At 41.0% G+C, this 10629-nt stretch overlaps 1 long non-coding RNA gene across 1 annotated transcript in view; it reads right to left on the bottom strand.

Moving 5' to 3' along the window:
• Nucleotides 1-886: 886 nt before the first annotated feature.
• Nucleotides 887-10629, bottom strand: part of LOC144586711 (uncharacterized) — a 34950-nt gene continuing 25207 nt past the window's right edge. The window contains exon 2 of the long non-coding RNA XR_013541706.1: nucleotides 887-6462. This is a non-coding gene — a long non-coding RNA (uncharacterized LOC144586711). The remainder of the gene's footprint in view (nucleotides 6463-10629) is intronic.

Here is a 10629-nt window from a genome sequence, read left to right as displayed (position 1 = left end):
TCTCAATAGTCTCCTCCAGCACCACAATTCAAAGGCATCAATTCTTCAGCGGTCAGCTTTCTTTATGGTCCAGCTCTCACTTCCATACATCACTACAGGAAAAACCATAGCTTTGACTATGCGGACTTTTGTTGGCAAGGTGATATCTCTGCTTTTTAAGATGCTGTCAAGGTTTGTCATCGCTTTCCTCCCAAGAAGCAGACGTCTTTTAATTTCGTGGCTGCTGTCTCCGTCTGCAGTGATCATGGAGCCCAAGAAAGTAAAATCTGTCACTGCCTCCATATCTTCCCCTTCTATTTCCCAGGATGAGATGGGACCAGTGGCCATGATCTTAGTTTTTTTCATGTTGAGTTTAAGACCGTTTTTTGCACTCTCCTCTTTCACCCTCATTACAAGGTTCTTTAGTTCCTCCTCGCTTTCTGCCATTAGAGTGGTATCATCTGCATATCGGAGGTTGTTGGTATTTCTTCCGGCAATCTTAATTCCAGCTTGGGATTCCAGTGTGTCCTATCTTCTCTTGATGTGCCTGAAGTACAACAGCCTCAGTTTTGCCCTTTTTTCTTCTACAGAGAATTTGATTTAGAACCCACTTGCTTGTCTTTCTGGTGGTAGAGGATATCCCCCTAGACATGCCTATCTCCAAGTCCCTGAAATGGTGTTGAGACAATTTTACACACCAGCCTTGTAAACTGTTTTGTTGTTTACCAATTGCTAGTTTTATTGTATTTGTTTTGATTATTAGGCTACGAGAATGCTGGTATTGTCTAATTTGTTTTAATGTATGTTAACATTTGTTTTTAATCATGCTTGCTGGCTGCCTTGAGTGCTATTCTTTGCTGGAAAAGTAGGATAAAAACATAATAATAGTAGTATAATAGTAGCCCCATGGGGAGAAAGGCAGCATATGAATGGTATAACTAAATAAACAGCAACATCATCATCAAAAGCAGCAACAGCCCTGTAGATAGCATAGTTATTTTCTTCGTCAATAGAACCAACAAGAAGAAAAACTGAAAAGAAAACTGCTGAAGAAAAGGGTGTGGAAAGATAAGCATATACACACACCCCTTTCTTCAATGGCTCCTATGAACCCTGCAAGGCTCCTTTGCCATGGACTCCTCCCACCATTGATTTCTGTTGTGACAGAAAATTTGAAACCACATTTGCTTTTAAATAACCATTATGGTTTATCTTGGCTCAAGCTGCACTGAAGGCAGCCACAGCCAAGCACTCTGATAAAAAGACAAGAGTTGCACTTAGTTAGCAAATCAAAGTGAATATGTAAAGCTGTCTCTCAGCCAGGTCCCCCAGCTCCTGCTTGATGTTATTGGCCGAAAGTTAATTATGAAGTATCTGAGAAGGTTCAACAGTCTATCAAGTAATGATCTGGGGAATCAAAGCACAGGTTATGAAGTAATGAATTCCAAGACTAAGGAAGAAGGAATGAGGTTGATACACACTGTGCATACCAATATTAAATGCAGAACACAATGCAAAGCTCAAAATACAGTATTTAAAGAAACCAAGGACAAAGACTGAACAATTATTATCTCTGCAAATACCCTGTTTCCCCGAAAATAAGACCCTGTCTTAATTTTTGCTCCAAAAATGCATTAGGGCTTATTTTCAGGGGATGTTTTATTATTTTCATATACAACAATCTACATTTATTCAAATACAGTCATGTCATCTTCTTCTGGTTGCTGCACAATGCTGTACAATGATGGAGGGTGGGGTTTCACTTAACTAGGGCTTATTTTTGGGGTAGGGCTTATATTACGAGCATCCTGAAAAATCCCACTAGGGCTTATTTTCATGTTAGATCCTATTTTCAGGGAAACAGTATTGTAACTGTGCAAAATGAGAAGAGGTGGCACATGTCCAGAAATTGATGGAGGAACAGAATGCTTTCTTTAGGCAAAGGTGTCAGAAAAGGCTGCATTTTATCCCCTTATTTATTCTATCTGTACACAGACCATATTGAGACTGTACCCAAGAGATCAGAAGACTGAAACTGTAAGAGAATATTGAGACTCAGAAGGAGAGAAATGAAAGAACTAGAAAAGATGATCTAGTGTAAGAATGTGTCACTGGAGACCAAGACCAAGATCATCCACACTCTGGTATTTTTGATCACCATGTATGGGGCTGAAAGCTGGATAGTAAAGAAAAATGAGAGGAAAAATTTGGTTCATTTGAAAAAAAAACTGATGCTGAAGGAGAGCTTTGTGAATACCCTCGACTGTCAGAGAGACAAACAAGTGGATCCTAGATTAATTTAAGCCTGAATGATCTCTGAAAGCATCAATTATGATCCTGAAGCTGTCCTACTTTGGGAACATCATGAGAAGGCAGGATTCTCTGGAAAAAAAACCCAGCAGGAAAAAATAAGACCCAATGTGATATGGATTGACTCCCTAAAGGAACTCACAGGCTTGAGTTTGCAAGAGCTGAACAGGGCTGTTGAGGATGAGACATTTTTGAGATCTCTCATTCATAGGGTAACAATAAGTCAGAGATGACTTTATGGCACATAACAACAACAATTTGACTTCTCTCTGTATATTATCCTTTCAGTTTTCGACTAGTGTTCTAGTCTGTCAAGACTCTCTGAAGTCTTGATTGTCCCTCCTTCAGCGTAGGCTATCCGTAAGTCTGTCATTTACAAATGAGACGAGCACTGCCTCTACTCTTTTATCCAAATCACTTAACTAACATGTTGAAAAGTAAAGACTCAAGATAGAACCCTAAGGAGTCAACATGAGACTTTGAAGTGTCCCTCAGATTGCTGTCAAGTGAGTAATGGGTTCCTGTGGATACTGCATTATTCTATTATCTTCAAATAATACTAGCCACTTCAGTTCCTAATGTTCCCAATATAATTTCTTCTTCTTAGAGACATATATATATTCATAAAGAAACACCCTTTTCAATCCTCAGAAGATTGGTTTCAGTAGCTTATGGCATCAAGAAAATGATTATCTTGGTGCAGTGAGCCTGAATTGACGTGCGGCAAAATAGATACTGAAATCACTGATGGTAATGACTGCTTGAAGAGAAAAGAATTCTGTAACCAGACTAAGTTGATGTTGGAGACTGTAGATAGCTTTCCATTTTTTCTCTTGTTAATGATACTTATTTCATTAATACAGTTATGTGGACTCTGTCTTAATCGACAAAGTACCACTCTTTTCAAGCCCGATCAAGTTTGTCATTTGCAGTTTCTCAGATCACATTTGTATTATACCAATTATGGAGAAATACCATCAAAAGCATTTTTGAAAATTCTTAACTATTTATTTACCTGCATACGGAGAAATCCTTTGCAACAGAACCAAGGCATGAAAGCATCATTTACCACATTAATTTGCAAGTGCTGCATCTCAGTGGGTTGCATTTTGATTTCACTGGCCAGTAAACAGCAGATTACAGGGGAAATGACACAGAAATACCATTTTGGTTTTCTTTTCTGATACTGCTGATTGTGCCAACTCAGTGACCATGTTTTCTTGGTTGCAACACTCCACCGTTTGCCACAGATGACTGGCACACCACTGAATAATTCTGATGTAATATGAAGCATTTAGGTTTCTGCCTCCTGGACTAGAGATGGGAAATCTCAGTAGGGCTGAGGGAACAAGCCCCCTTGCCACTAGTTAAAGCATATTAAATGGGGGGGGGGGAGAGAAGGAACCACCACAAAACTTCTCCAGAATACCTCCAATGCCCCCTAAAGGGAGCTTCCTGAGTGGAAAGAAAGGTCAAAACAGTGAGTGTGCAGGGGAAGGTTTGGGGCCTCAGGGGTCCTGGAGGTGCACAGAAATAGTCTTAAGGACCACATGAGGCCCACAGACTGCATTTGTGCCCATGACCACCTAGACTTCAGTTGTTTACAATGGTATCACAATTATACAATTGTGTGATATTGTTAACCACCCAGAGTAGTCCTTTGGTCTAGATGAGTGGTCTAGAAATCAAATCAAATCAAATCAAATCAAATCAAATCAATCAATCAATCAATCAATCAATCAATCAATCAATCAATCAATCAGAGCATGGGATTTACTGTTTTATAGCACTGGTGTCAGAATCCACTGCCTCTTACAGCACTCTGCTGGTTTCTGGTCAGAGGAGATGGCTGTTGCAGCAAGAGATGAACTGTTTTTGTCTTTGCCAGCACAACACTGAATATAGCCAGACCATGAAAAGTTACCTTTTTGGAGAACGATTCCCAGAATTCCTCCATTCTGGCTGAGGCTCTGTGGGCTGTACTCCAAAAAAGTCATTTTTCTAACCACTGGGTCTAGTCCAATGAGAGATGTGACACATGAGCTCTACCTGGGCTGAGCTCCATGTGTTGGAGGCTGAGGCTACATGTTGCTTCTTCCAAAGATTAGGAAGAGAAACCAGTGAAGGGAACTTTGGCTCAGTAAAGTGCCTGAATCTGGAACTGTCATCATTTTTTATGCTTACAGGCATAACCACTGGGTTGGATCCTGGCTTCTCATTGTATGAATCTGTTCGTAGTGTGAATCTGCACATCCAGAGCAGGGATCCTCTTTTTTCTTTTCGTTTCTTTTCACTTTTCATTTTTTTGCTCCTGAAACGGTGAAATGCACTGACATCCAATACTCAGGTCCACATTCAGTTTCGGGAAGTGTGACCTCAGTCAGTTTGTGTTACAATGTGAACCCTACAAATTGATCACCCATCTCTAGGGGAAACACGGTGAAGAGAAGAAGCGTGCAAAAAGCATGCAAAGCATTCCGAAATTCTCTCTTTATTTTTTTTTTAAATCATAAGATGATTGAGGACACTATAATAAATAATAATTGTGATGCCAATTCTGACTTATGCTGATGCCTTCCAGGGTTTTCTAACTAGAGAGTACGCAAGACGTGGTTTACCACCTTTCTGCTGGGGTGCCTTGTGACTGTACAGCTTGTCAAAGTCCGCATCGGCTGGCTCTTCTCTCAGGAGGCACAGGGGGGAACTGAACTCCTTGTTGGAGTTCTTTCAGCCTCCTATGCTGCCTTTAGTAGGTTTGGCTGGGAGGGATCTTTCTGGGCTGGGGTGAGTGTCAATCAACCCAGTAGTAACAAATAGCTCCTTCCCTGCCTCCTATTTCAAACAGAAACCCCCTCTCTGCTTTAGTGTTTTTCCCCTCCCTCCTCTTTTCTGTCTGCTGGCAGTTAGTACAGTTGGTGTGGAGTACAAATGTAATCAGCAGTGAGTCTGCTGGGGTCTGCTGCTGTAAGCAGTCATTTTCTACACTATGCCGTTTTTTTATCAATAGAACTGTGAATGAATGAAGCCTTTTTAATTCTTTCTCTCAGAGTGAGTTATTGAGACTGTAAGTGTGAGTTGATGAGAGAAAAGGGGTGGTCTACGATGGGGAAACTTTAAGCTAATTCTGCTCTATTGTTTCCTGCACTTCTGCTCTGCACCTAGAGGTTTTTAGCCAAAATTTAAAACCATGAAACACTCCCAACCTCTAGCTCTTCAGCCAGATACCTAAACCACTGAGTGAGTCAGACAGACATATATTGCTACCCTGTTTCCCCGAAAATAAAACCTAACCTGAAAATAAGACCTAGTATGATTTTTCAGGATGCTTGTAATATAAGGTCTAGCCCAAGAATAAGCTTCAGTCAAGTGAAACCCCGCCCTCCACCATTGTGCAGCAGTCAGAAGATGATAACATGACAGTATTTGAATAAATGTAGATTGTTGTAAATGAAAAAAATAAAACATCCCCTGAAAAAAGATGTCATTTTTTTTGAGCAAATATTAATATAAGACTCTGTCTTGTTTTCGGGGAAACACGGTATAGTCCACTGATATTTTTAGTTGATCATTTGTTCACCTCTATGTGATATCATTTCAGAAGCTGTCATGCTACATCCCACACAGTCAATTGCATCTTGCAGTTTAAAGTGTCCTTTAGGATAAAAATAGCCCACAGGCCTCTTTCTGGTCCTGTTCCAAGATTTCAGCACCATTTTTTTTCCTTTTTTCATATTTTAAATGCCTAAAGTCAAAAGAAATGCTGCACATTTCAGAAATTATGTCTGAAGAAAATGGATTGATGATAGTCAGGAGGAGAAAGGATTTCAAAGGCCTGCACCTAGTTATTTAACAAAGTTTCAAACAGAAAACTCTGGGGAAAAGAATTTGGGTTATTGCTGATTAGAGTTTTCTGTACAATTTCTTTTCCTCCTAGCAGAAGCACTGGCTAGCCTGAGTCAGAAATGTCTTCTTGTCCAAACCCTGTGTGTGTTTTCTTTCATTTGATCTGCTCTGCTCTTCCTCATCTCCATCCCACCCCTTCCATCTCTTTCCTTTGTTTCCCTCTCCATCCCCTTGGGCAGTCAGTCATTCCGCCTCTTCCTCTTGTCACTTCCCCACTTTACCTGCCAGGCAGCAGGTGCTCTCCTCCCCTCTCTCAGAAGAGTTCTGGACCTGCAAAAACAAAACGTACCCCATTTACAATCCTGGAGTAAATGAATTCCCCACAGCTTCACCTTGTCTCTAGGTTAGATTCAGACTCCCTAGCATCTGAAAATGGCTTTACAAGCTACAGACAGATTTTAATACAGTACACAGAAATCCATTAAAACATTTTAAAAGCAAAATAACTCTGAGAGTCACATCTTCAGAGGCACACTGTTGATATCCATGCCAAATTTAAGGTATCTATGATATCTAGTTTTGGTGCAACACTGGAAGAAGATATAAAGACGCATGCTTTTTTAAAATTAGGATAAGATGGATATTTAGTTTTTATAAGTATTTGAGGCCCAAGTTCTCACAAGACAAGAGCGAAATTGCACTCCTAAGCACACACAACAGGTACTAGAATCAGAAAATAACATAGCTAGTCTTTCTTGGGAGACAATACGTACTGCATTGCATAGCTCAAATACAGTACTTTGAGAAATTGTGCAAAGCATAGAATGTGCTAAACGTGTTTTTCAGCACTTGACAGTGGAATACATGTACCTTCTTCATGGGAAAGGTTTGTGCTGTGCACAAACTCTGACTGCAAATGATTATACTGTAGTGTCACATGAAAATAAGAACTGTTTCTCACTTGTCCCATTCACAGGGTATGGAGAAGAGTCTACTCCTCCACAACTAGCAAAGACACAAATGTTTCAGGTCCTGAATAACGTGGCTTACAAAACGTGGTCTGGGATGTTCTCATCTGAATACAGTACATGAATTTCAAGTAACATTTATTCATAGCTCCTCAAGCACAGCAGAGCATCTGATTTTAAAGAAGCATAATAACTTACTTTTAAAAAATTCTTGGATGCTAACACTGTTGCAGAGCTTTGGATTTCTGGTAAAATTCCCATTTGCTATGCAGTAGAAGTACAGAGATCCAAGAGGAGAATAGCTGCAAGCTCCCCAGAGTCCACTCCTTTCTCATTAACTGGCACTTTGAGACATTTGTAGGAGAAATATTTTTTTAAAAAACAGTTTCTCTACCTATAATTGCTTGAAATTACAGGTTTGTCTGTGTTGCTTTCTTTACTGCATGCATGCTTAGCATACTTAGAAACCAACTGCACTGATCAATAGCAAACAAACAACTGTCACCGATAGACTAAGGACAGGGAAAGAGAACTCAGCAGAGAGACGGCCTCTCTTTGAATTCCTAGACTGGAAGGAACAATTGGTCTGTGCTGGAGAGATTAACAGTCACAATCACCTCAACCCTGTGAAGTCCCTCCCAGTCACACAAGCTACAGATAACATGTTGCAAGCAAAAAACCCCAACAAACATAGACATATAAGCCCAGTATGATTATGGCCTCCAAGGAGATGATGTAGCCCCAGCTACTCTTATTTTGCCATGTTGTAGAAGCACAATATGGCAAAATAAAAAAGGACTGCCACTTGTTGTCCTGTCTGACACTACTTCTGTCCTTAAAAAAATCATGGCATGGCCTCTTTCCCTCCTTGAATGATCTCAGATAATCAGGTATCATCTGGTAAACAAAATGGTACCTACTAAATATTCAATCAGATATTGAAGAGAAGGCTGAGGGGAGACATGATAGCTTCCATTATTTGAAGGGTTGCCACAGGGAAGAGGGCACTGATTTATTCTCCATTGCACCTGAGTGTAGGACAAGAACCAATGGGTGGAAATTCAACAGAGGGAGATCCAACCTGGAAATAAGGAGGAATTTCCCGATGGTGAGAAATATTAAGCAGTGGAACAGCTTTCCTCGCAATGTTGTGGATGCCCTATCACTGCAGGCTTTCAAGAAAAGGCTGGACAGCCATCTGTCCGGGATGGTTTGAGGTCTCCTGCCTTGGGCAAGGGGTTGGACTCGAAGACCTCCAGGTGCCTTCCAACCCTACGATGGATTCTATGATTCTATCATCTGTTGGGACAGAACCGGTACAGTTCAGTTTCTTTGAGGCCATGTCTGCAGAGCCATGGGCTGGGAGTTTGATCCCCCTCACTGTGTCTCTTGAGAGAGACAGGCCAGCTGAGATCAGCTGGAGTGTGTGGGGATGATGGTACTGCCACCTGGATGGCTGTGGGCAAAATTCAGAGTCCCAGAGCAGTACCCAGAAGGAAAAATGAAGAAGCCACTACTGAATATTTTATATCTAGAAAACTCCAGAGAGGGTCACCATAAGTAGGAATGAATTTGAAATTGCACAATTATTAATGCTGTGGCATGATTAACAACAAAGCTCATTTAATGTATCTTTAGTCAGGCCAGCATATTAACAATACATAATGATGTAAACTCTGCTTTTTGGATTAATCCCTTGTAAGTTCATAGCCAGTAATATGAGCAAGAGAAACCTTTCACCTTCCAGGTATCCTGGATCACAACTCCCATTGTCCCTAGTCACCAGTATAGTACATGGTGAAGGACGGTGGAAAGGGTGGCCCAGTGGCATCAGAAGGATCAAATGTCTGGGGATGGCTGATAAAACCAATTTTCAAGTAGGGCAATTCCTCTTCAACAGCCAAAGTGTGCTGATCATATCAAGACAACAACTGATATTGTTTTACAACAGTCTTTTCAAAAAGCATCCCCTTCCCCATGCCCCCCACAGATACCTGTGCCGTGGAAGACTGCAGCAGGAGGGGACAAAAGTCTCAGTTCCAGTGCTGCTGGAGACTGAAGCACATTGTTTTTTTCCTGGATATAATGACCAAAATCCTATTGGCTACACCTCCTGGCCTATTTGAATTGGGGTAAATAGTGGCTGACATACATCTTGGTGGAGAATGACTATAGCTTAAGAAATTAGCATTTGCTGTTTCATAGAACTGCAAATGCCTATTTTAACTTCTCAACTTGTGACAGTTCACCTCTGAGATTTACACTAACTGCATTATGCTGACATAAAAGCACAGCAGGATTTGGGCCCGCAAATATTCAAATTGTTGTGTTTTTTTTAAATTTGGATTGCACAATACATAACAGAGGGTCGCTCATTCCGAGCTGTGACAACCCCAGACCTACTGGAGTATGCCACACTATAATTAAGCTGCCACCAACCATTCCCTATAAGGAGTCACACAGACCAGGAATGGATTTTTAACAAACAAAAGAACAAGGTTTATTTAAATAACAAACAGGGTAAATAAAAAGATCAGGTAAACAAAATACTGGAACGTGGCTTAGTCTCAATCATACATACAACAGTTTGGTTCACACAGAACACTTTACAGTAAAGCACAGACCCTGAACCTATCAGTTCTGGCTACCTATAAAGAAACCTGAACCTATCAGGTATGTACTAACTGACACACAGTTGTACTCAGTCTAACACACAGACACCCACTCCAGCTTCTCCTAACTTCTCCACACAAGCTCCAAATATATATACAGTACAGCTCCTCCCCCTGATGTCCCGCCTTCCACTCCCCATAGGATGGAACTTTCCCTCCAAACCCATGACAGACAGGTACCATCAGTGCTGTATGTAACACCTCCCCTCTTTATAAGTTGTTTTGCAGGGGGAAAGCTAAAGTGCTTTTCTCCAAAAAACAACCAGGATCCAAAACACAAAACAGTTATACATTAACATACAATCCCATACTTACACTCTAGGTTACACATATCAATTAGGCATTTAAACATTAACATTTACAATACATTAAGTCACCTTTATTAATACAAACCAAGCATGTTTAATAAACAAGTACATTTAACTTTTGGTCACCAAAATATACGTAGTCCATGATTTCTTCACCGTCTTCATTCTTCGGGTCTTCCGCTCACAAGCTACCACGGGGACAGTTCAAGGGGGTACTGTCGAGCCCGAGACGGAAGCAGATGAGGGTAGTCCCGAAGCTGTGGTGGAAACCTTAACCACAGACAGCAAATTTGGCCAAGAGCAAAAGGCAGACGCTACTCTCCAAAAGTGTTTTGAACAGGTGACAGACACCCAGTTAACACCTGAAGCCCCAGCGAGATTTCGTGAGAAAAAGGGAATTTTATATAGAGAGACCCTAATGAATATCTCAAAAGGGGGAGATGGGATCAGAAGTCAGCTAGTGGTACCTGAAAAGTATCGCCCCATGATCTTACAAAGGGGGCACTCTGACATGTTTGCTGCGCACTTAGGGGTGAACAAAACACAGCA

Source organism: Pogona vitticeps, chromosome 2, assembly GCF_051106095.1.
Source record: "Pogona vitticeps strain Pit_001003342236 chromosome 2, PviZW2.1, whole genome shotgun sequence".
NCBI lineage: Eukaryota > Metazoa > Chordata > Lepidosauria > Squamata > Agamidae > Pogona > Pogona vitticeps.
Note: the sequence above shows the minus strand (reverse complement) of the source record. Positions and strands in the feature narration are given on the sequence as shown.